Source organism: Lepisosteus platostomus, chromosome 10 (assembly GCF_059453375.1).
Source record: "Lepisosteus platostomus isolate fLepPlt1 chromosome 10, fLepPlt1.hap1, whole genome shotgun sequence".
NCBI classification, from domain to species: domain Eukaryota; kingdom Metazoa; phylum Chordata; class Actinopteri; order Semionotiformes; family Lepisosteidae; genus Lepisosteus; species Lepisosteus platostomus.
The window spans coordinates 48,176,455-48,203,300 of record NC_142620.1 but is presented as its reverse complement, the minus strand read 5'-3'; the positions used below and the strand labels follow the sequence as shown (position 1 = coordinate 48,203,300).

General features: G+C 35.2%; 2 long non-coding RNA genes across 5 annotated transcripts in view; one reads left to right on the top strand and one right to left on the bottom strand.

Moving 5' to 3' along the window:
• The window catches only part of LOC148653836 (uncharacterized), a 78,713-nt gene that overhangs the window by 6,916 nt on the left and 44,951 nt on the right, over positions 1–26,846 (top strand). For all 3 annotated transcript variants that reach the window (XR_015924853.1, XR_015924855.1, XR_015924854.1), the window contains exons 2-3: positions 4,009–4,088; positions 5,319–5,442. This is a non-coding gene — a long non-coding RNA (uncharacterized LOC148653836). The remainder of the gene's footprint in view (positions 1–4,008; positions 4,089–5,318; positions 5,443–26,846) is intronic.
• Positions 18,373–26,846, bottom strand: part of LOC148653837 (uncharacterized) — a 31,515-nt gene continuing 23,041 nt past the window's right edge. The window contains exons 3-4 of one of the 2 annotated variants that reach the window (XR_015924851.1): positions 23,811–23,867; positions 18,373–19,302 (exon numbers count right to left, since the gene is read on the bottom strand). This is a non-coding gene — a long non-coding RNA (uncharacterized LOC148653837). The remainder of the gene's footprint in view (positions 19,303–23,810; positions 23,868–26,846) is intronic. The other variant, XR_015924852.1, reaches the window with a different exon arrangement.

Here is a 26,846-nt window from a genome sequence, read left to right as displayed (position 1 = left end):
CCTTTGAACCTGTGAAGACTCTAAAGTACTGATAATGGAGTAAAAGTTCAATGTAAAATTTTGTGCTAATAGAAAACATATATACAGTCCTTTCAAAAGGATCAACTGATGCTGGTCAGACCTGATCTCAAGCCAAAACTATTGTTTACACAGATTGGGTAAATTGTATTGTGTGACACACAACACATTCTTATTGTCAAGATGAAAGCGAAGTTCGTGTCTGTTCTCCACCATACATTATATCTACCCATGCATCTGGTTGTAGTTATGTTTAATTTAAGGTAAATTAGTTTTGCAAGTCTTGTTAAATAAACACTGTGTCATTGTGAGTGTTATAACCTAGGCTTTCATTACTACTAGTGAATGACTATAGGGCAAAATCTGAAAGCAATTTGAGGGCGCACCTAATTTCACTGTTTGTGTTCCTCAAACTAATTAGCGAACTTGTCAAGAAGATTGAATATTACACATACGGTGGGCTAGGGCATGAAGAGATGTCAATGCAATGACCATTTGCTGCCATTATATTCTGGTCACACAGGTCGAACACGTATAGGCCAAGATACAATAGTGAATTGAAAAAAAAAAAGACCAATAGGGCGATACAGACTTCCAAATGAGATTCAATGATCAAAGTGCAAATTGAATATCTGATATTTTGGTACTATATACAGTACATACTCATTTGTCTGATAGTTAGAAAGATTTAGCAAAGCAATGCTGTAAAGGTATGTCATTTGCGGTTGTGTGGAATAAATGTTAATGTAAATTGAAAATCATTATTCTGTACTCAGAATAATGTTGAGTTTACAGCAAGGTTGAGGTTACAGCAATGATTGTAACCTAAAACCTAGTGTAAATCAAAATCTCGACTACTAAAACTCTGAAAACACAAAACCGCCCTGTGTAAGCGATATTTATAATGAATGGGGCTATAGGGGAGCATTTGGGAGACAATAAAAATTTAACATTACTTGAATTTACAGTATTTCACTTTATAAACCAAAGTCACACACAATGAATAAAGGTAATGTTTAATTAAAGTAAATCTGAAGTAAGAGTTCTTACAAGAACCTAAGTTATCACATTTCTAGTAATTTATTGTGCTTATATATAAATTATGGGAATTAATATTAGATCTCACCATTACACACCATGTTGAGAGGGGTGAAGCAGGTGAAGTTCAGGAGACACAGATTGCTGTTTCACCATTATCTGTGCTCATCAATCTGACATAGCTGAATTCAACCAGTGAAAAAGAAATATTATGTATCTTGAACAATCTTAAAATAAAACCATTGGAGACTTAATAGCATCTTTTTAAGAGAATGTAGACATGTGCCAGCAGCCATATCACACTGCAACTCACAACTGGCAACCCACTGAAGCTAAGCAGGTGTGAGCCTGGTCAGTACCTGGATGGAGACCTCCTGGGAAAAACTAATGCTGCTGCTGGAAGAGGTGTTAGTGGGGCCATCAGAGGGCGCTCACCCTGCGGTCCATGTGGGTCCTCATGCCCCAGTGTAGTGACGGGGACACTATACTGTAAACAGGTGCCGTCCTTCGGATGAGACGTAAAACCGAGGTCCTGACTCTCTGTGGTCATTAAAAAAATCCCAGGGCGTTTCTCGAAAAGAGTAGGGGTGTAACCCCGGCGTCCTGGCCAAATTTCCCATGGGCCCTTACCAATCATGGCTTCCTAATAATCCCCCTCTATGAATTGGCTTAATTACTCGTCTCTCCTCCCCACTGATAGCTGATGTGTGGTAAGCGTTCTGGCGCACTATGGCTGCCGTCGCATCATCCAGGTGGATGCTGCACATTGGTGGTGGTGGAGGGGAGTCCCCATTACCTGTAAAGCGCTTTGAGTGGAGTGTTCAGAAAAGTGCTATATAAGTGTAAGCAATTATTATTATTACATGTTACTTTAAGAGCAATTATATGCATATGTAATTGCCTAAACTGTGATTAACAATATAAATAGGTTCATATCGGTTGGATTATATTATTACTGTTAAATGACTTTAATTTTAAAACTCATTAAAGTCTTAAAAGAAGATTCTACACCGTAAAGTAATGTTCTATACTGATGTGCTAAATGAGCCGAGCTTTGTCTAGAGTAGAGAAGATTAACAGAGGACCTGATTCAAGTATACAAAATCCTCAAAAATATTGACAAAATCAACCAAGTGAACTTCAGTAAAATGTGAACCACAGGTGACATGTTATGCCTAAGTGAAGGTGTATTTAAAATAGAGATGTTGCTGTATGCAAAGGCTTATGGGAGTATCCAACATATTACCCAGCACTGTTGAATCCAAAACCCTGTTTTTTCTTTCAAGAAATGGCTGGATGCAATCTTCAGATCAAGTAACTACTAAGTACCAAACAGATGAGGTAGGCCAGTTGCTCAATATTACGACAATTCTGTCAGTTTTAACCTTTTTTGTGTAAATATGACATGTTTTATGTTTTAAGTTTTAGGACTTGACACTGGATCTTCATTGCACAGTTCTCAGTTTGATCCCTTCAAGTGCTATAGTATGAATGCAAAACATTTTGGCTAAAAAACAAACACAGATATGTATCTTTAAAAGGGAAAACTCAAAAGATCCAGAAAAAACTAAACACATGGTATCCTAAATATCTTCTTAAATGGAGAAGACAATGGTCTTATTTTGGCAATTCTCAGTAATTTCTACTGGGATAAGACTGTCATTTGGGCAGAACAGAATGTATTAGTATTTAAGGTTGTAGGGCTTGATTCTTGCAGTGCATGCAATGGTTAATAAAATCCCTTCTAAATTCAACCAAAATCCTTTCCCCAGGTCAGTGTTAGCATTTGTCTGCCTATCCATATCCCAAATTCAATACTGTGTGAAAAATAACACTTTGAATCAACAGTCTGTTCACAAATGCATGTGCATACATAACAAGTAATATCTAGCAACATGTTTCACATTATCTTCTACTTATTATGTGCATTTAGTTTATAGGTTTACATTAATAAAGAAGGCCATGGAAACAAAACTCATTTATCAACAACAAGATTAGACAAGTTGAATTAATTTTTGAGTAAATCAGTGGAAGGCATCTGGTATTACAGTTTAATTAATTAACATGCTCAGTAACAAGAAAGAATCTATATGTTGCATATTTGTGCTCTGTAGCATTTGTAAAAAAGATCATCTATCCAGTAAAAGACATAAAGCAGTAAAAGAATAAACTATGTTTTTGACTGCATTTTAAACTGCAAGAATTAAAGCTTTTCTTTCAGCACATTTCTACATACAATTAGAAGATTTTGCAAACACCACATAATTGGGATTATCTGGAATCCTACTATAGAGGATCACTTTTTTTGTAATTTGAAGCAGTTATAGTATATTCATTGCATTTTGCACGTCATTTCTATCCATCATAAAACCTTCTGAAACCAAAAGAAAATTTCTGATAGTTACAGGCAAGCCTGGCACCAGACACTTTGCTAACTAGACAAAAAGCATATAACTTAGCTAAATGCAGCTTTTTGAGAATATAACCCATAATTTCAGTCTGTAATCAATCACATGAAATATGTTATTCTCATTAGATATTGAACTATATTTTACCCTTAAAGTAAAAATTAGTGCAAAGATTGGGCTGTGATAAATACCTAGTGAAGTAAGCATAATGTAATATTACTGACTTCCTCATGTCAGTCATACTTCATTATATACAACTAGAACGATGTATTCTTGCAGTGGCAATTAAAATCTACAGGGGATAATGAATTCCCTCCAGATTTGGCTGGTGGGTTTGCTGCTTCCAAAATAACTGCAGAAACTAAAGCTGAAAACTCTTGCAGATTTAAAAAACACAGGCCTGACTTTTCTGTTCTTTAAAAGTAAGCTTGGCAATGCCCTGCCAAATCCCAAAGAAAAAATCCCTGCAAGTTAATTATGTTGGGTGTTCAGCTAAAACTGTTTCTTCACCGGCATTAAAATTCATGTGCTGCCCGTCTTTCAGATGGTCTGGAAAAACCATGAAAGAGGGACTGCCAAAGCTCAAGACATATCCAATGATAAGCATGCAATTGGGTGTAACAGGTATGCTACAGTATAAATGCTGTCCACTTTGTAAACCTATATTTTATGCACAGAGTATTTAGAGTTAATTGTATTCTGCTTTGCACCATAAAAATATTTTTTAAAGATCCTAAAACCTACAAATTTGATGAATTATGCCATAACGCTCAAATGCCATGTAAGTAAACACCTAACCATAAAGGCAGTGTCTTTATATAAATTAAAAAATGTTATATTTTCCTAGGCATTTTAAGACCTAATGACAGTGGTTCATAGACCCAGTGCATTTAATGTCTTTTTCATTGGTGAGATGGAAGTCTTGTCATTAACTATCTGATTAATCCATGGAAAAAAGTCTACGTAAATGTCTTCAATTTCTAATTTTCTTCCTACAATAAGAAATAGCATGCATGTCTTAGCATGCTTTAAGCCCTGAAACATTCATGAGGCCAGAAAAAAATATCCTTTACCGTCTGCAGAGCTTACAAATAAAATGCAGCCAATGATGCACTAGTTGGCTATAACACAGATCTTAGAGTTGTGATTGCAATGCATGACTTTGCAATCTTTATAAACATACTGTATTAGTACTAATACAGTACCAGAAGACCTGACACGTATCTGCAATAAACACTAATTTATAAAACTCATAATCAGAAAGACTGTCAACAGCACCACATGAAAAAAGGACTGATTTTGTTTTGTTCCCATATAGCCTGCTAGCATGATGGATTATTTTCTGCTTCAATAGTTTCCAATTGTCCCCACTTAAACATCAAGCACAGATTTTACATTAGTTTAGTGGCTTCTGTAAAATTACAGCACAAAGTAAGTCAATAAGACAAATGACTATGGCTTTAACAATGAAATTGGTGCGCTTTACATATTTTCTTTCTCAGGATGAATGGATGAGGGGTATTCCAAATTTGCACTGTAAACAATGGAGAAGTGTCATTTTCCTTTTATTGATGCTTTTGACTTGAAAGAAAATGAAAGGAAAAAAATATATATATTGAATTTTTGAGAATCAAATTTGGAAAAGTGTTGAGAATTAAATGATTCATCTTGGCTATTGTAGAAGGCTGTGCACAGAGATACTTATCTCCATCCATTACATTTAGTTTCTAGCATGTACCTGCATTACAATAATTTAATGTCTGATATGTATTAACTTTATTAGCCTATTTTTGAGGATTTATTGTAGTTTTATCCAGCTAGTTTAGAATTGCTAATTGTTTCTTTATGTCTCAGTTCACAGCAACTACTCCTGCACTGCATGCAAAGAATGTGAAAAAGAATATCAACTCCTCCAATCAGCCCACTCAACAGAGACATTCATATTCTGACATACTTCAAGTTCCATAATGTCTGATAGGTGAGTCAGTTGAGCTACATGTGTCTTACAGGAGCTACTGTACATGTGTCTTACAGATATCACTAACAGTCCACAAGTGTCCTGAGGAAGTTGTTTCAGGCAAAGACAACTTTTCCGGTTCCTGGTGACACTTTACCAGTTGTACACAGCCACCATTGCAATCCATGTCACAGTTTGACAATGGCAGAATCACACCTACTGTACATAACTCTACCTTTACAATGAGCAAGCAATCTTACTGACTGAAAAATATCAGAGCCCTGCAGGACCTATGATTCTTAGGAACATACTGTAGTGATACTACAAAACAAGAATGCATTAAACTACATGCAAAAGATGATCAGTAGATTGGATAATGGCTAGATCATTAAAATGATTAAAGCAGTTTAACCAATAAGTTTACCTTTTTTATTAAAGCATCTCAGCAAAGGCATACTATGCTAGTAACCTTTATTAAGTCATATACCTCGACAAATAAAATATCTCTAGTAAAACAATATTCAGGAATTACATAGTTCTACATCTGAGTTCAGAATTGGCAGAACATTCATCTTTTATTTGTTGACTTTGGTTCTTCTATATTTTTTTTACTTAATGAACAGAGTGTGTGCCAGCCTGCCCGGTTTTAATCATCCTAGTTTACCATATGAAGTACACATGACTGAAATATATGAAATAATCCTCTTTTAAACAGGAAATTTCAACAACCAAGAAAGAGGACAGAAACCTCCTATTTGTTTAAATAAATGTTTAAAAACAATATTGATTTATGAGTAATAACATTTAAAAGGAATCTGAATATTAACTTACAGACTGGCCTCTATGCAGAAAATTGTGTCCAATAATGGATCATATGATTGATGAATGCAAAAACACTGCAATCAACACTACACTAAAAACCTGTTACTAAATAGAGCCTTACCTATTTACACAGTCCTACTCTGCTTATTTTTGTAAGAGATATTTCACTAATCAAGCTTCCAGACCTCACCTATTAATATTGCAGAATGATAAAGGGAATTGATTACAGCTGGTGTAAAGTACAAGTTCTACAATAAAAGTATACATTTTCCGCAACCATGTTCGACTAAAATAAACGGTTAGGTCTTAAAATTTCCACTGTTGCATGGCTCTGTTCCAGTCTTACTGTAACTATTCTGCTGATTACAACAGGCACATCAGCACAGCTCTATTCAGAAAGGGCTGGAAGGTTCAGGTTCTATTTCTGGTTATTGATAGGTTCACTGCCAGCTTAATTAAGATGGATGTCCATATGTGCATTTCCCATGCAATTTCTCATTTTCTACAATGACAATGGAGTAGGTTTACTCATTCAGAAATCAATCCAATGTAGCACTCTGTTTTGGATGTTAGACATGAAAAGAGGAGGAGATAAAATAGGATACGTAAATGACGAAGAGCAGTTTTCCCTCTGTTTTATCATCTTACTTTCTGATAAAAATAGATTTAAAGTGCACAAATGTTGTATAAAAACTTCCTCACTTTGTAATATTTTTAAAAATTATGTCCAAAACAATCCACTGATGCCTATTTTTAAGCTTTCATGATTTAGAAATAAAATCCTCCAGGCTTTTTAGTCTGCATATTGCATATACTTTGTTACAATAACGTTGATGCTCTCTATAGCAGCCAACTTTTGCCTTAGAATCATGGGACTGTCACAGCCATCAACGATTGTTATCTGAAAAGAAGGTCCTTGTAACATGCATTAATTTAAGCTTCCTAGAATACATTTGTATGTACTGGCTTTTTTAAAAATAAAAGTAACTCATTTGGTATAAAACTCAGCAACACAGTATAGTGAAACACAACAAAGGAAAAATAATCAGACTCCATGAGATACCAAGGCAATCCAGACTGGACTTCTTCAGAACCAAGTGTAACAAACTATGGAAACTGTGGTGAAGTGGATTTTTAAATGAGACCAAGAGGCCCATTTTTATACAAATCATATGTGGACTTCTTTTTAAAATCAGCTAGATGGGTCCAAGGTCCTCATCTTGTTTGTAACGTTTTTCTGAAAGTTCGTATGAAAAATGTTTATAATTTTGACAAGAACAAAACAAAATTATTTTAATGGTATTAAAACTAAATAAATGAATTTGCCCTAAAGTTATGACAATTTATCACAGTGATCTTATCAAATTATTTTCACACTTTTAACATCATTTCATCTTGTAATCAGTGTCAATGATTTATTCATACTTTCATTAGTCAACAATGGTGCATTACATTACAAATTGCTTAGAAATATTTATTATGGCAGGACATGGTATTCCAATGATCCGGTAAAAGAAAACACATTATTTGTATATACTGTAAGAGCAGCAGGAAATGCTAAAAGTATAAATAACAAAAGCAAAAGTAATGTAAACTATTGAAAAAAGGAATCCCACTAAACCTCATTATAAAGAAATTGAACCATGGCGAACCTTGGATTCAAAGAGGATAAATATCACTGAGTGCTGTCCTGAAGACACGACTATCCATTTACTTTTGCATAACATAAACATAGCTGAAATTAATGGATGATACATTTATGGCGGTTCACTTTGTTATTGTGATACCACAGGACAGAGATCCAAGTTTACTGTATTTCAAAACTGCTTATACAGATAATTTAGTCTATTAACCAGAACAAGAGAAAACATACTTGGTTCCAAAAAATGCATCCAAAGCTGAATAAGCACATTTGTATTATAAACTAAAACATCACTTGAAAATTGAACATGAGAGTTTTCGTATTCAAATTGTTTTGAAACTGTTTATAGAAATCAGATGGACAGGAGAATAATGTATTGGCTATACACACTCTATTAAATATATTTACAGACAACTTAAAAGCGAATGGATATATTAAAATCTGTCCATGAATGTTGTATGCAGCAGTGACATCAGTTCTAGTTTTAGTATATACTACAGGATTCTCTCCATCACTCAAAATGTGGCATTGAGGACAGGGGCAGTGTGACATCACAGAGATGTTTTCGATCAAGTACTGATTATACAATGGCCTAAAATATTTTGAACAGCAGTTTTGTATAGTTTATGTGAGATTTCCTCCCCACTGATAGCTGATGTGTGGTGAGCGTTCTGGCGCACTATGGCTGCCGTCGCATCATCCAGGTGGATGCTGCACATTGGTGGTGGTGGAGGGGAGTCCCCATTACCTGTAAAGCGCTTTGAGTGGAGTGTCCAGAAAAGTGCTATATAAGTGTAAGCAATTATTATTATTATTATTTTTTTTGTTGTTGTTTTGTTTTGCACCACATTTCCCTTTTAAGTGGACTATAGGCAGAATATAGCCATTTCCTTTTTCCCTTTAATATTATTGTAACTGAATTTCTATAGATACCATACTTTCTGTCCAGGCAATATGTAAGGAAACCTAATAAATTGCATTTTCTGTCTAAAGTTAATAAAAGTTAATGAACTATAAGAAGACTGTAAAAGTAAAAGACAGGGGTTAAGTAATCTAATCTGGAAAGAGCATTTTGATGTTCTGGTACCAGATATTTGGTCTTACAATTGTTTTCTTTCTACTTAGTCAAAGTTAACACATTTTTAGACAATTTCTACAGGATTTTATGATGTTGCATATCACAAACCTCAAAAACTACTTCTTTGTAGCAGTGATCCAAAGCTCTGCACAGCCAGGAATAAACAAGCCCCAATCTAAAAACTTCTAAAAATGCTTATACTGTATGATACAGTACATCACTAGTAAAATATGATTTACTATTTTTGCAGTGTAAAATATATACAGAAATATACATTTGTATTACCTAGGAGACTTTACCTGGCTCGGTTTTGGGTAAAACAGAACTTTCACTTTTCGTGATCCTCCAATAAACATTTTCAAGCCATTTTATTCACTAGGTCTGAGAATAGAAAAACATTGAAAAGAAGAATGCAGACTTGTTCTGAGATTCTGTCAAGTTTATGTATCGACTAACTGGAACAATGGAGCCTTTTTGGGCCAAATGCCATCCTTCACAGCACACCTGGCCTGTGAAGTTGCCAGATTGAATTTGCACATATTTTGTGTTCCTGACATAAATACTGGTTCTGCACACATCTTTTAAAGTAGAAAAAGGAAAGTCAAAGCATGCCTTACAAAGACAAAGGAAACATACAGTATATTAATCAAAGCAAAAACGGTTTTAGGCTGCCTATTAATTTTTGGCCTGAACAAATTGCAAGATTGCTCCTACAACTGGGTTCTGAACCTTAGAAGACCATGCTGTCTATTTTGTTGCTCCAAGGCTCCAGACCAAGTTAGATCTTGCACATCGATCGGGGGCTTTTAATCCTGTCTTAACATTTTTCGACACTATATTTTATCTATCCATCCAAACATCCACTTAGATGCTTGATCGAATTTGAGCCAATGAGTTTAAGAAGGATACTTCCTGGACAAACACCAGTCCATCACAGAACATGCATTATTATTATTATTATTATTATTATTATTATTATTATTATTGAAGAAGAAGAATTTCATCATACTTGTTAACATCAGAAATAAATTAAGATTACATGCTTAAGCTAATACCCTAATACTCATGTACAGGTGAAAAAAAATCTGGATCTTTCCAGATCTTTTCCCTGTAGAAGTTAAGCAGTATCCAATTATTCTCAGTTACTCTTTTAACTGCTGTTACTGTTTTTTACTCTTTAAAGCTAAACGCATTGTTAAACAGCCCTGTAGCAAAATCTATTGTAATGATAAATGAACCATTTCAGAATGAAATTTTGATATCACAAGCCATTTCCCCCAGCTGTTGTATAATTTAACTGAATTTTCTCTAGGATATATTGTTTAATATGTAAACCATTGTTTAAATAAACATTACATGTTGAACAGCTAGTCCCTTCAGCTTTTGTAGCCCCTTGTATTGTAAAATAGCTTAGAGAACACTTTTGTGGAAATTAAGGCATACTTTGAAACAATACCAATTTAAAATGTAATACATGTTTTGTACCATTAAAAGGAATGGTTTCTCTTGAAGGTACAGGACACAAAAGCAATTTCCTCAAACTGTAGTGCAATTTGTGCAAAAGGAGGAACTATAAAAGTATTATTTCAGTATTATCCAAAGCAATGTAATTCCCTTTTTTATATGAATGAATAACAAAGCCTAAACATCTATTATTGTAAACAAGGTTCTCCTAGTTCCTACTAGGAACACTTATCCGGTTTCTGTAAGTTTAATTGCAAAAAAAAGTTTTTGAACACAGTTAATTTCATTTAGTTTAATTTATTTAAAATCAATCAACAAAATATAACAATAAAAATACATGCACACACACTAAGAATGTGAGATCACACAAGCTAAAAAATAGGAAAGGGGGCTTGTTTAAACAAGTTTAAGATAAGATAAGGCCCTTACCAATCATGGCCTTCTAATAATCCCCATCTATGAACTGGCTTCATTACTCTGCCCTCCTCCCCACTGATAGCTGATGTGTGGTGAGAGTTCTGGCGCACTATGGCTGCTGTCACATCATCCAGGTGGATGCTGCACATTGGTGGTGGTGGAGGGGAGTCCCCATTACCTGTAAAGCGCTTTGAGTGGAGTGTCCAGAAAAGCGCTATATAAGTGTAAGCAATTATTATTATTAATTACAAAAAAATCTGACCCGTGCTCACCTAGTTTTTACACTAGCACAATGTAACCTATAAGCCAAGTGCAATCAAAGGACATCTTAGACTGACTAAGAGTTGTCAATTACAAGAGGCATTCAGCGATTCAGTGATACAGTCACATCTGAGACATGTACACACATTTCCAGCGGTGTTCTTTTACTGGACATGCCCCAAAAATGTGTTACCTTAAGTACTGATGTGACAGAGAAAGTCCAGAGCAGTCTTCTTCTGAAACAAGGTATCATATTGTATATATATACTAGATCCAAAAAGTGTAGCTGATGTACTAGTTTTTTGGCAGCAGAGAAAGTAATACCACATTCTGCCGCCCAATAAGGACCACCATCCACTGTGCCAAATAGAGATGATTGGAAGGGAACTGAAAGATGAGAGAAGGAAATACTTTTGAGAATGTATTACATGAAAAGGCCTTTTAAAAAAATGCCCCTGCATTAGTTACTGATATATATGTCATGATCAAAAAACCTGAATTCCATTTATACTGGTCTGTCTTACAAAGACAATGGTCATTCATTCTCTTCAAATGTTTTCTGTTTTGCTCAAATATGATAGACACATGATAGATCAAAAGTGTGGAAGATATTGCTTGTTCTTTCTCTCTCAGGTTAATGCATTTTTGACCATATGATGAAATGGCACATTCAGCTAAACAGTCAAAAGTCTGTTTCAAAGTCTCAGCTAGTGCACCAGATGGAGAAATACTTTATATAAACAGGATATTGTGACACTGCAGTAATTCTTTTAGATATAAATTTATAAACACTTTTCAAACTTGCTTATTTATAAGAACTAAAAAAGGTGTTATGCATACTACTGAGATATTTTTCTTAACATCTTTTTAAAAATACTAATGAAACTAAATGATAAAGATTTGATTGTGACAAACAAGCAAATTATATTTAAGATTAGAAAAAAAAGACGTTCCGGTGACTTTGATGCCATAGGTTGTTCACAGTGATTTTTTTTAATACAAAATAATCAACCTCAGTGTTATAACTCAAACTTTTTCCATCTGCTCTACATTACTACAATAATCTTCTTTATTATTTGAATTAATCTGGAAATTAAATTGTAAGAGGGGTTATGTGTTTTTTTTTGTTTGTTTTTTTAAAAGAGAGGTTTAATTTGAGGAGCCCACTGAGACATGTCAAATATTTTGTGACCACAGTGGAAGCCTTTTTTAACATGCAACATCTTGCTTAAGAAGATGTGTTGCACCGCAGCAACAGCTTGCTGATTTTCGCTGTGGGATCATAAACTACACTTCAGAGATCATATCAAAATCAGAGTGACCCTTTTGGGTTCTACACTTACGTCCCCTGAGATCACTAATAACACAGAAAGCTCTGCTCAACAGAAATCCAGCTGTATAATTGAGGATCAGGACTAATCGCCTGCATGATGCATCAACCTTCTTACAGTTACAAAAGCCAGAGGATGTTATCCCCCAGAGTGATACTTTAAAGGAAGTGTACTGTATAATCAGCATCTTCAAAGATGAGACCTAACCTGCTCTTGGCACTGCCAAGGCCTCAAACCCATGATAAATCACTTCAGTGTACCCTCCTTAAACTCTCTTACAATCCACTTACAAAGTACTTTTAATTCCACAACAGAAAAGAAAGCATGGGTTATGTACAGACATTCCAGGAGAGGAAACAAAGTGTTTCTGCATATGATTACAAACCAAAGTGCTGCAGGAGACCTACTACAACAATTTTAATTAATCCCAAAAGAGACTGTTATAATTTCAGGCTGCTTTTACATGCAATCGATCTTTTTCAATATTGATTTATGAGTATCCCCCCCATTAATAATCATTGAAACTCTTCTATATGTACACAACAGCCGAAATGAAATCTGCAGAATTAACGCAGGTTTTAATTGTCTCTCACTGAAAAAAACTGAATAAAAACTACAGGCTTGTGGTTGTAGCCACCTCTTTCTCTGGCAGTCTATCCAACAGGAGTGAATATTTTATGTCTAGAAAAAAAAGGTTTGGTGACCAGCCAATGGGTAGTAAACTAATATTTCCTTTTTAAACCACTACAGAGCACAGGGTTACAAACTGTCTCTACTGACCAACTGTAGATTTAATTGTGGTTTAAATGATTAGAAAAACTTGATGCAAAACTGAATATACTGCGCCATGTTTAAACAGGTCTTGAAATTTGATGCTAATGTTCAATATGTGCAATATGTATTGGTGCAAAGCTCTGTTATTCCAATTAGAAAAAAAACTTTTCTTTTTTCTTGATGAAACATATATCTTTTGGTTGGTACTGTATACTGGAGTACTCCTCAACTGCTGTCCAGGGTCACAGTCTATCAACATTACCTTTTTTAGAGAAGGGAAAAGGATGAATTAATTTACTGATTATTATTATTTACTAAGAAATTAGGTGAAATAAAAACCAAATGACCCCACAACCAACCCTTGAGGACCAGTGAAAAACACTGGTATACAGTTTTCACCTCTCTTCCACTGTGAAACTTTTTGGGTTATTCAAATAAAAAATAATTTATTTAAAACATTGATCCTCATGCCTCTTCCTGTAGGCCAACAGTTCTGTGCCTCTTACAGGGAACTCAAAATCCTCAATAAGTTAAATTTTGGAACTAATCAGAATAAATGCTAAGTCAAGTGCTTAGGCAGAAAAATAGATGTCCATGTGCCTCTTCAGGACCAGGTAAAAGAATCACTGGTTTAAAGTAAAGGTTTTAACAGGCTTGTTCCATATTTCTATTCTGTTCTGTTTTCTCTGTTTCATGCGAATACATCAAACAGAATGTATATGTTAACCAATTCATAAACACCTCTACAACAGTAGTCTTATATAGATTGAAACTGGCAATAGGTTTTACTACTTATAAAATATTTCTTTTAAATTTATATTGACTAACTTTTAAGTTAATTCCAAATCAAAATGACCTTTATAATTGTGATGTGTAAGTCTGTGAAATATTGATTTTTACACTCACCATAGCATTAATTGACCAACACAAATTCATTTATGAAGTGTACGTGCTTAAATTCTAAAATGGTAGATTATAACCCAGTGTTAAAAAAAAACATAACCCCACATATGCATGCAACCAATACTGAATTATTGTAATTGTTATTGGGCATAGAGATAACATTCAAGCTTTGGTTTTCTATTAATCCTTAGCGTTAGCCTTAAATATTAAGATACTTTATTGCACTGAAAAATTAAATTAAGACCTTCAGTTAACTTGTGTAAAGTTATGCTTCATTCATTTTAGGACACATTTGATCTTGTTTGGTCCATTTGTTTGGGTTGTGTTTTTTAAGGAAAAAGCATTTCATCAGCCTTTTTCTTTTCTTCCAAAATTAGCTTCAATAAACGAGCAGCATTCCGTGTCTTATTGGCTGTAGCGAAGCACATTGTCCCTCCCATGAGGTGGTCGGTACGTCGGGTAGCTGCAATGTCAACTTGCTCCACTTTCCAAACAGAACATCTGTGTGGGAAGTCCGCACCTGCTTTCATTTGCATATTTCCAATTAAATTTCCCAGTAGCCGGGCAAGAACGGAAAACACAATTTGACAGCAACAGCTTCTGTCACCTGGGCTTGTAATGAAGTGAAATGTTTTGTACTGCTGGCAGGGAGGAGGAGGGGGGTGGGGTGGTAGTGGGTTGAAATGGGTAGTCCAAATATACTGAACAATTTGTGTTCAATTACAGGAATTTGCAAAGGCTAATGTAGGTATAAATCACAGATTCACAATTCATTTAATTTAAAACTATCTCTTTGCTGCTTTAACACAAAAATTGTGTGCACACAGTAGGAGTTTAAAACCTGTTGCCCCATAGTCATTTGATATGTCTTTCCTTCACTGATTATACCTCTTAGAGCTTCCTTGTAGTGGAGCTTTTAGCAGGCAGTAAAGAGTAACTTAAACCATTATAGAGTGCAAGTTTTTGATTAAGACTTGATACAGATATGTTTTTAATCCTTCCGATACTGGTGTACAGGAAATATTCATTTACATTTTTCTTCTAAATTTTATTTTTCTTTTGCCCTATGGCTTTTCTGAAAGTGCTTTTGATGGGAGGTGTGGGATTGAATATTGTTTTTCAAATGTCCATTTGCAGAACTTTTGAGAATATTGACAAAACACAATATTAAAACTATTTCACCTCAAAAACAAACTACTGTGTGTTCTAAATGTCCCGAAAACAGCACAACCTATCATTTTATAATTTTCATCAATTTAGTTTATTTGTTTATAATACTATTTCAATTTACATAATATTTAACAAATAAAAACAATCATACCTTCCATTAATTTAACTACATATTTCAACCGAGGAACATCTAAACACTTTTTGCTGATGATCTTGAGTGTGAACACATCAGCAATCAACACATTTCTGTTTTTTTCACTGGAAGACTAATCACAAACATGATTTATGCATTGTCCTAGACTCTTAAGTCATTGTGTTTGATACATGCTTTGAATTATCCTATAGTAACATTGGTGTATTTAAACAAAAAATCCAGAAAGACTCTCTTTAGAAGAATATTGTCAACATCACTACCTCTCCTGGAGATGTGTACTTTGTATCTAAGGTGATTTGCTTCAGTAAAATGAGCTGCTATAGGACATGTCAAATCTACTAGAGCTTCAGTGTTCAGAAATTCTTTGTTTAAGCTGTCTTTTAGTTTTACATGCTTTACCACATGGAGAAGTGACCATAGAGATGAAATCCTGTGTAGTACATGAGAGTACATTTATATATCTTCCTACCTACTGAAAAAGTTAAGTCTGTAACATAGCTTACATGATTTTAGTTAACTACTGTACATTAACACCATATGGACTGAACACAAAATTAGATTTTTAAGCCTTTGTTGTAAATGAGACCTGATTGATAATGAAAGCATAGGAAATTATATATAATCTATTTTTAAATTAACACTATTTATAATGTTTTTATTTTATCTTGATTGCAATTTATTTAACCACGTTTCTAATTATTCAGTTATGGTTCTTCCAATTTAAAACAAGCGTATTTTCCTCTCACGTGAAATGCTGTTGGTTGGAGGATTTCTATATAAAGTGGGTTTATAGTGAACCAAGTATGTTTGACCTGACAAAGCCTTCGTGCTGAAATGTTAACAGTTTATAAAATAACACATATGTTTTGGAGTATAAAGCGTGCTCCCAGTTGATCCTGTTCTAGTTATCCTCTCAAACGTTCTTGGTTTTAAATACACGTCAACATAGTTTCCTTTTCTGTTCTCTGGTTCATGTTTCTCTGACTGGAAAATGTGCTGTGTTGACTTTATCAATGCTTTAATTTTGTAGTATTGGATATTATTGTAAAATTGTATACAATTATAGCATTGTATAGTGATATGTATATCATTATACCCTCTCTGAATATTGCAAATGTCCTAATGCTAATCAAAAAAACTTGATGGAGATCTGCATTTTGAGTTACAACTCATCTTGGAATATGAATACATTTTGTGGCTGCTGTATATGAGTATGTATATCTAGTCACTATGTTTTTATATCATATGAATGTTAAAATCTAAACCTCACATCCTAAAGGGAGATATTTTGCAGTTCCCTTATAATTTCTTTGTTACTCCACCAACTCCCATTTATGAGATTCAATACACCATCACATTAAATACTTTTTATATATAAATGTGTAACTAGAGAGACTGCAGGTAGTACTTCAATTCAATGTCAGTAGCGCAGATGAAAATAAATATCACAAATTAGGCACAGGCATTACTGTACATTAAAGAAGTTCAGGTGGGTAGCTATGTCAGCATGCGTAGGCTGCAAAGGAAAGAGTAATAGGTTTATTCCATGCTGAAAAGAGAAGAAAGAAAACACAACGTTTCAGCTGTGGAACCTCCTTCAAGGCTCCACAGCCAAAATGTTTTGTTTTCTTTCTTCTCTTTTCAGCATGGAATAAACCTATTACTTGTTCCTTAACTGTACATTAGACGTTTTACCCCAAAAGAGCTTCATTCCTTTGAAGACAAATTAGAAATTAGAAATCTGAAACTTCTCAAAGAGTGGACTATTTCTTACTTTATGATTTTTTCCTTGTTTGTCTTCAGAATTTTTGAACTATTTCAAAAGCAATTTTAACACACTGTACTGCAAATTCTGTTCTGCCCCTTTGTTACAAGTTTTTAATGTACTTTTTAGGAAGATAAACTATGCTCGAGGGAGCAATGCTCAAGTGGACCAGATTTCTTTGAAATCCATAAATACATTAGAAGATAAAACACAGTAAAATGCTGTAGTCCATTTTCATACATTATACTTCACTGAAACACTCCTCTGTGTAATGAAAATAAGAAAACCAACCATGAAAGAATCTTCATAGGATTTTAAAGATGAAAAGCTTCAAAATGTACCATTTTAAATATTTGCTTGCAACATTTTAATTCTATCCTACAGTATGTATACAAATTGAATAAAGTACTTTTCTGTTCATTTGAATTCAGATATAAAATCCAAATTGAAATTGAACTTATCATTCTTCGTTTACTTGATGCACTATTAAACTTTGAAGCTTATTAAAACACTAAATAACACTAAAGCTTTCCAAGAGTATGAATGCAGAGCTTTCAGTTACAATTCTTTTTTCCCAGCATATTTAAAAAAGGCTTGAGAATGTTAGATACTGTTTAATTTTTCTTGGTAATTTTATTGCACTGCCATTAAAGGAAGGTGTATTCTTACTTAACTGTGAGAAGGATAAATGGCTTAACCTTCTAACAGACAAACAAAGGTGTTCAGTATTTGAATGGCAACATATGTATACCACTTGCATGTTAAAAAATAACTTATGTTATTCTGAGTTTCCTTTTAGAAAGTGGTGTACATTTTTAGTGAAGTGTCCAAATAAAGGCAGTGGTACCTGAGGGATTTAACTTTACATCTTGTTGTAATCTCAGGCAATTAGTTTGCCTCATCCAGATCAAGAATAAAGATTTAGCTAAAATGTTCTAATCATCAACAGGTGTTTGAATTTACCATGTGGCTCCTTCCTTCCAAAAAATAAAGCCCTTCAGGTTTGAAATCTACTCATATGTTGCATTTGGGATGTGTTTTGGTCGGTTTATGAAGTCTTACCTTACAAAATTAATTTTAAAATATCCCTGGCACTAGTTTAGGCAGTCTCCAAAAAGTCTCCAAAAATCAGACCATATGCATCTAGTTTAATACAAAGAGATATGGGCATACATTTTCCAACACACTTTAATAATATTCTAGCAGCATATGTTTTTACATTTGGCACAATATTGATTTCCCAGCAATAGCTTAGCCCATTTCATATTTAAAAATATAAAGACACTGGTAAGGTCATAATGTGATATTCGATTTTTGAACTGCGTAATAGTCACATTTCAATTATACTGTATGGTTTACTTAAAGTTTCACTGTTTATATGTATGTTTGGGGAAAAGTGACTGGAGCAATATAGCAGATCAGTAGCTACCTGCAAACTGACATGGCTCCAAGGTTTTTTCTTGATGAAATTACATTCTCTAATTTTTATATTTTCAAAAAAATATACATAAATGTCTGATATCAAAGCAAATGTCTATAAGATAAATGAGAAACATTCTGTGTTTAAAAGCAAAAAAGTATAATGCAGAGCAAATCTGAGGTAATTCCCCCCAACAGTGAAATTTACCACATACTACGGGGACAGAAATCTCTTCCAGCATTCTATATCCTTAGTAATGACCTCTGTTTTCATTTTAGGAAGCAATGACCTAGTTTTTCAGTGAAGCTTTCAAAGGGAGCAAGAGAGAGAGAGACAGAGAGAGAGAGAAAAAAACGGGTCATATGGAAGCAACACAAATCAGATCACTTTGCATTTTCCCAACAGACTCTGCTTCATTAAAAGATCAGCACAAAGAGATTTTGAAAGCATTTTTCCATGTTTTTTTTTGTCTTTCCCAACAACTGTGTCCCGGTCCTTGCTCTAGACAAACATACTTTTCTGTTGTGCCAACACTTGATTTGTGGATCCTGTGCAACCACATACATTTCAGTTTTTAATGCTCCCTGTGGGTATGCAGTCTGGCATAGAGGCCTCCCTGCCAGCCTGGTATGTGCAGTCCACTGCCCTCGCAAGTGGCTCCATTCGAGCTGCAAGTTGATCTGATGGAAGGAAATTAAATTGTCATTGCGGCGGGTTTTATCTGGGCATTAGCCTTTGCCTGACGGCCGATTATAGCTCGCTTGTCTGATTACAGACACAACTGGAGGTTGAAGGTCGATTTCTGTTCTTTTTTGCCTCCTTTATTTCATTGGAAAGTATGCTATTCTGGTATGGAAAGCCTTAGCAACATGTGAACATGTGCAAGCCACATATTAATGAAAAAAAGGCCAGGATTCCCTCTTCCCCTTTGCCTGATGGCTTGCCATTGTATTCAAGGCAGCAGTCCCCAGCTAGACATGTATGCATGCATATATTTGCTTTTCTTTAACGACTCATAACCATTTAGACTGAATATTTTTTTTTATTTTTTCAAAAAAATATGTCAACTGTTATGAGTGACTCATTTCTAACTCTTACAAGTGATTCTCTAACAATTGTGATTCTCACTCCAACAAAATAATAAATAAAACACCTCTTTTGTTCTTTAAAAATGAAGCTTTTTGAAAATAAACAATATGAAAGCACTTTAAAACAGCAAAGAGCTAATGTTAGAAAGATTGATGAAATGTTCCTAGCATACCATACATTTTGTCAGAAAAGTAGAAGTCTACTACTACATAATGAGAGAGACCATACTCCTAGATAAAAACATTGTCTTATCATTACCAGATTAAAGAAAACACCATATCATTCTTCAACACAGAGCTAAACTATGGGAACTACCTTCAAAGGGGTAAATCAGTAAAGCTCTAAATGTTTTCCCTGACCCCATACTGTATGATATTAAAATAAACTGATTAAAATGTAATGAATACAACATGACACCATCAGATACTCTTCATCTCCTTGCATTTTAATTTAACTAAATAGATATGTTAAGGACTTCATGAACTGATGTTTCTTCTTAGGGGCATTATGAAGTACTGCTGCTACGATGATTAATGGTTTTAAAACATACTGTAATCTGGAATTATAAGCTTTTCTTAATGCCAGACAGAGTCACTAAACAAAAATGTACTTGATTTAAAGTTTTTTCCAGAGGTTCTTAAAATTTACTGTATGATTTTTGTGTCCTTTTCTATTTACTATTTCTAAAATCATATTAAATTGCATTCAACACTTTAAAGGGAACCAATACCTTTTGTTTGATATTTTTTTACCTGCAAATAAATATCTTTAGTTTATTTAATTCATTTTATAAGCCTTAATGATATTATATCTAATATTAAATATTCTTAGTAGCAGAAGTAGTTGTTCGTCTCATAGTCATCATACAGTATATGGCTGAGAAAAATCGTGCAACCAAAAAATAAAAAGTGTTATATAAAGGACATTTGGAATCATAAGTCATGTAATATTTAAATTAATTTTCAAAAGCCATTAACTTGGTTACATTAATTTTTAATGGAATTACTTTCTATGTGATGGCTTTTACTGCTACAGCTAATAATAATTGCATTTATATAATGCTTTTCATTCCAAAGGATCCGTAAGAGCTTTACATATATAGGAGGGGACCTGCTATGCCCACCACTGAAGTGCAGCACCCACTTGAGTGACATGCTACACACCCATTATGCACCAGTCGCTTCGTACAATTTCAGGGATATAAGTGGAAAAACTGCTTCACCAATTGAATTAAGGGGGAGTTAAGGGGGGACATTATGTAGGTCAGACCATTTATGAGTGAAATTTAACCAGGACACTGGAGTTAAATTCCACTCACTTTCAGTGTCATAGAACCTTTAATGACAGTCAGGATTTCGGTTTAATGACTCATCCAAAAGATGGGACCTATAACACAGTGTCCCTAGTATCCATACTAGGATATTTGAAATACTAGGTGTGGAAACGTTGGCTTAGAAGTTAGTGTAGCACCTAGCGGTCCACAGATTTTTTAATTAACAAGCACTCATCGTAGGGTAACATTTCATCCAAAGGATAGCACCTCTTAAAGTACAGTGTCTTTTTTCACCAAACTGGGGCAATGGTTTGAAAACGCTGAGCCAAAAGGAAAAGACACCTAGTTGTTCACCAAAACTATAGCCTTTTTTTCACAACTGATATTGAATAGTCCCTACTTTTCTTAGATTCTAAGCTCTGATGAGATCAGGCTTCAGGATGGTAAAGCTACCCTTAAACATTTCCTATCTGAATGTAATCTTTGAAAAATCATGCAAAATGCTACACTTCCAAAAAGTAATCTACCATTGGCCAACTGGCAAAGAATTAACTTACGGCTTTATCATTGTGGTATATAAATTCAATGTATTATTATTATTGATTATTGATATATATTATCAATAATAATAATAATAATAATAATAATAATAATAATAATAATAATAATAATAATAATAAATACATATTGATTATTATTGATAATAATAATAATATATGGCAAAAATACACTTTATTTTATATAACTCCTTTAAAGGTGGCTTCTCAAAGCACTTTACAGAATGTCAACAGCAACAACAATTAAAAATGAACAATAAAAAATACACAATAAACAACAAAAAATACACAAGATAAACAAGATGAGAATACATAGAGGAGGCAGTAGATAATGATACTAAATATAATAGGAGCAGGAGGGTAAAGAATGGAACCAGGTAAGTGAAGGCTGTTCTAAAGAAGAAAGTTTTGAGTCTGAATTTGAAGGAGTTTAGAGAAGGGGAGTCTCTGATATCCTTGGGGAGAGTTCCAGAGCTTAGGGGCATAATAGGAGAAGGCCCTGTCACCCATAGAGTGTAGATGGGCTTGGGGGATAGATAGGAGACCAGAATTAGAGGAGCGAAGTTTGCAAGATGGGTAGTTGTGCGATAATAGATCAGAAAGGTACTGAGATGCCAAGCCATGCAGAGCCTTATACAGTAGGTGAGCATGAGGATTTTGAACTCAACACGAAACGTGACAGGAAGACAGTGCAAGGACTCCAGGATAGGAGTAATGTGATCACTTGTACTAGACTTGGTCAGGATTCTGGCTGCTGAATTTTGGACATACTGCAGTTTATTCAATGTGGATTTAGATACCCCAGTGAGTAGAGCATTACAGTAGTCAATTCGGGAGAAGACAAATGTGTTGATCAGCTTTTCAGCCACGGTTAGTGATAACACAGGGCGTAATCTAACGATGTTTCTGTGAAAGAAAGATGTTTTGACAATATGCTGCACATGTGGGTCAACGTTAAGCCTGGTTAAAATATCACCCCAAGGTTTTTCAATCTAGACTGAAGCTCAAGTACAGCACCATCCACAGACAGGGTTACAGGATTGGCTTTACAAAGTTGATGGGGGTGCCAATAAGCATGACTTGTCACAGTTAAAATGAAGGAAATTTTAAGTCATCCAAGTTTTATATGTAAGATATGCAATTAGATAGAATAGAGACAGCTGCATCAGTGTCAGACTTGGTATGGATGTATATTTGAGTATCATCAGCATAGAAATGATAGTTGAGGCCATGTAAACTTAAAAGCTGACCAAGTGGAAACATGTAAATGCTGAAAAGTAGGGGACCCAGTATCGAACCCTGTGGAACACCAGACTTAACGAGACCAATTTGAGACCTAAATCCGCCAACAGAGACAAAGTGACAATGATCAGTGAGGTAAGACTTGAACCATTTGAGAGCAGTGTCAGAAACTCCAAACACAGTCTCAAAACAAGAAAGTAAGATGTCATGGTTAACAGCGTCAAAGGCAGCATTGAGATCAAGAAGAAACAAGATAGAGAGAGAACAAGAATCAGAAGCTATTAAAAGATCATTAGTAACTTTAACCAGGACAGTTTCTGTGCTGTGAAGTTGACGAAAGCCAGATTGGAGAGGTTCGAAAAGGTTATTTACAAAGAGTTGGTTATGTAAATTAAATGTGACAGCATGTTCTAGAATTTTTGCAAGAAACGGTAAGTTGGAGATGGGGTGAAAATTGTCTAGATTGTCCAGAGCCATGTTAGGCTTTTTTGGCATGGGGGTAATGGCACCAGTTTTGAGGACCATTGGTACAACACCAGTGCTCAATTTATTTATTATATTGAGGACAATGGGGCAGAGAGAAGTGAAACAGGACTGAAAAAAGTGGGGGGAATGGGATCTAATATAGAGGTGGTGGATTTAATTTGAGAAACTAGTTTACTGAGGGATGCAGAGCCAAGAAGAGAAAAGTTGGAGAGAAGGGAATCAGAAAAGTACAACAAGCAGGGAAGAGGTGTGGGAATTATATGAGTTGTGGAGAGAATGTAATGCCGGATGTTGTCGATCTTGAAGCTAAAGAAATCTAAAAATGTGTTGGAAAGTTGCAATGAGGGAAGTAATGACTTGGGGCAGTTAGGCTTTAGCAATCTGTTGATGGTGGAGAAAAGATGCCACGGGTTGTAATGGTTATTTTCAATGACGTGAGAGAAGTTGATGGATCTAGCAGACTATATCATATCCTTATATTCAGACAAGTAATTATTTTAAGCCTGATAATGTACGTTTAAGCCAGAAAGACACCACCTACGCTCAAGTTTCTGGGAGACTGCCTTCGTGGATCGCAGATGGTCAGTGTACCAGGGGGCTGAGCGAGAAAAAGAGATGGTGAGTGTTTTTAGAGGAGCAGAGATGTCAAGGATAGATAAAAGAGCACTATTAAGCAGTAACGGGACTTAAATTTAAAAGAAGATTGTAAATAACAATGGTGCCCCCACCTCTGCCTGAGAGAGGTGGGAGGTCAAACAACCCATACTCAGGAGGGACTAGTTGGTTAAACAGGAGACCATAATTTTGTCTGTGCCAGGTTTCAGTTAAGCACAGAAAGCCCAGTTTTTTATCTGTAATAAAGTCACATATAAGAAAAGCCGGAGTGGGTGTTTAGTAAAGCTGATTTGGCTAGTCTTCAGGATGCAAGGGGAAGCAGAGTGTGTTCCAAGAGCAGTAGTGAGAGTAGATTTTTGAGGTCCGTGCCGGTGCAGGATGGACTTGCAGTCTTGCAAAGACTCTACATATCATATGTATTTATAAAGCTATAAACTCCAGCAGATTTCTGGACAAATGAGTATTTATTGAGAATTTAGCAAGATTTCAATACAGTAGATGACAATCCAACAATTGAAAGGAAATCTACTACACAGATTCTCAACCACACAACAATAAACATTTGTACTTATAAATAAAAGTAAAACCTGTCATAAAATATTCAAGTTAGCTCTTATAATGAGTTTCCTAGAATGTCTTCTTGAAACTGCATATCAATATAAAAATATGAATTCATACACAAGTTTTTCAAGTGCAAAGATCTAGAAAGAACCATTTTTATTCATGCTGTTTATGGCTGTTTTCGTAAAACTGAGTTGTTAAAAGAATTACGGGAGGAGGTCAAATTGTAATCTAGTGCTCTCTCTTTCTAAAATCATAAAAATACTTGCCTGCTATGCACACCCTTGCACACATTGTTTCAAGCCCCCTCTATTCATCCCAACTTCACTATGGCAGCAGCCTCCCCAGTTCATTTCTTATAAGTAAGGTGTCATTTCCTGAGCCAAGTGAATTAACACCAAATGCTAAAATATTAAGTACACTATCCCTTTATAGTCTCCTTGTAACTAAAATTTGACCAAACTAATGAATAAGACCTTGTTGTGCACAAGACAAATTTATTGCAAATATCTTAGTTCAAAGGTTCCAGACTTACTAATTAGCATGACACAATGATATACCTGGCCAGTTTGAGTATGAAATTTTTGATGTGAGCAAAAATATGCACTACTTGTGTGTCTAAATTGTCCAGTGGAAAATGTCAGCACAACATGGATTAAGATACTGTCACAATGGAAAAACAAAACATGATTAAAATAACCTGCATCGGTAAGGTATTCTGTAACTAACATTGGCCATTTAGCTTCTTAAGAATTTGAAATATATCCGTGCTAAGTGCTGCTGAACAGAATGTCAGATCAGAATAAGTTGTTCCTTGTACAGAGATCCTAAAATTAAAAATCATTACGTTCATCCATGTATACTGTACATGTATACAGGAGTTGATCGTGGACTATAAGGAGTTGATCAGGGACTACAGGAAGCATCGAGGAACAGATCACGCACCCATTCACATCAGCGGGTCCACACTGGAGAGAGTCAACAGTTTCAAATTCCTAGGTGTCAACATCACAGACGATCTAACCTTGAGCCACCACACCAACCTTGTAGCCAAGACAGCACAAGGCGCCTATTCTTTCTCCGCAGACTAAAGAAGTGCAGCGTGCCGTCACACATCCTTTCCAACTTCCACAGGTTCACCACTGAAAGCATCCTAACCAGCTGCATCACTGTCTGGTATGCTAACTGCTCCACCTGCGAGTGCAAGGTACTCCAGAGGGTGGTGAAACAGGCTCAAAACACTACTGGCTACATGCTACCAAACATCGAGGATATCTACTCCGCTAGATGCCTCAAGAAGGACAAGTCTATCTTTAGGGACCCAGTCACCCTAACCACAACTTGTTCTCTCTACTACCATCCAAAAAAAGATACCGAAGTGTACAGACCAAGACCAACAGGTTTTGTAACAGCTTCTTCCCCCAGGCAGTAAGACTGCTAAACAGCCAACCACAGCAGACACATGCAATTACCCAAACAGCCTCTGGCAAATAGGCAACCTCCTTGAACTGATAGGGTGCACCGGCACCCTTCTGTCACTTTGCACTCTCAGGACACATACTTTATGAACAGCACTAATTACCTCCTATCCTTTTGTTACTTTCAAACAATCTGTAATTGTATTGTGAAAAGCAATTGTATAATTTATTGTATCTTAATCTTAACCTAATCCCTATAAACTTCTGTCCTTCTACTCTTCTATCCCTCTTAACCAGCTTGCGGATAAAGCACTTCATTGCCGACAACGCCGCTGTATGCTGTTGTGTTCATGCATTAATAAATAGATAAGTGGTGGCTCTGTGGCTAAGGATCTGCACCTGTGGCTGGAAGGTTGCTGGTTTGAATCCTGTGGCTAGCAGAGGAATCCTATTCCATTGGGCCACTGAGCAAGGGCGCTGTATACATGGCTGACCCTGCGCTCTGACCTCAAGCTTCTCTCCCTGTCTGTCTTATTTGTTTTTATTGAGTACTAGAATAGAAACAATCAAGAAAAATAATGTTAATGTAAATGTTTTGTGTGTTCTGTTTTTCCCTCCTTTTCCCATTTGTAACAATTTCTCCTTTTATTAAATATTGTTTCCTCTCTTTCCATATCACTATATGTATATTAATACACATCAATTTAGAATTAATGCATATCACCATTATCTATCATAACAGCATCTCAGATGTGTCCATTTTTAACATTTGTTTCTGAAATATTATTAGGACCTGAAATCTGCAACATATGCTTTCTAACACTCAACAAATCCTTGGGCTGCTGAATATTCAGGCTGACGTCTCTTTTTAATGTTTTATGACAGTTATCTAGACACAATTGAGCAAAACGTTTACGTTTTGAGAGTGTTTTCCAAAGAACACATCCCCTTTTAAATTATGAATACACGATCCATATATTCCA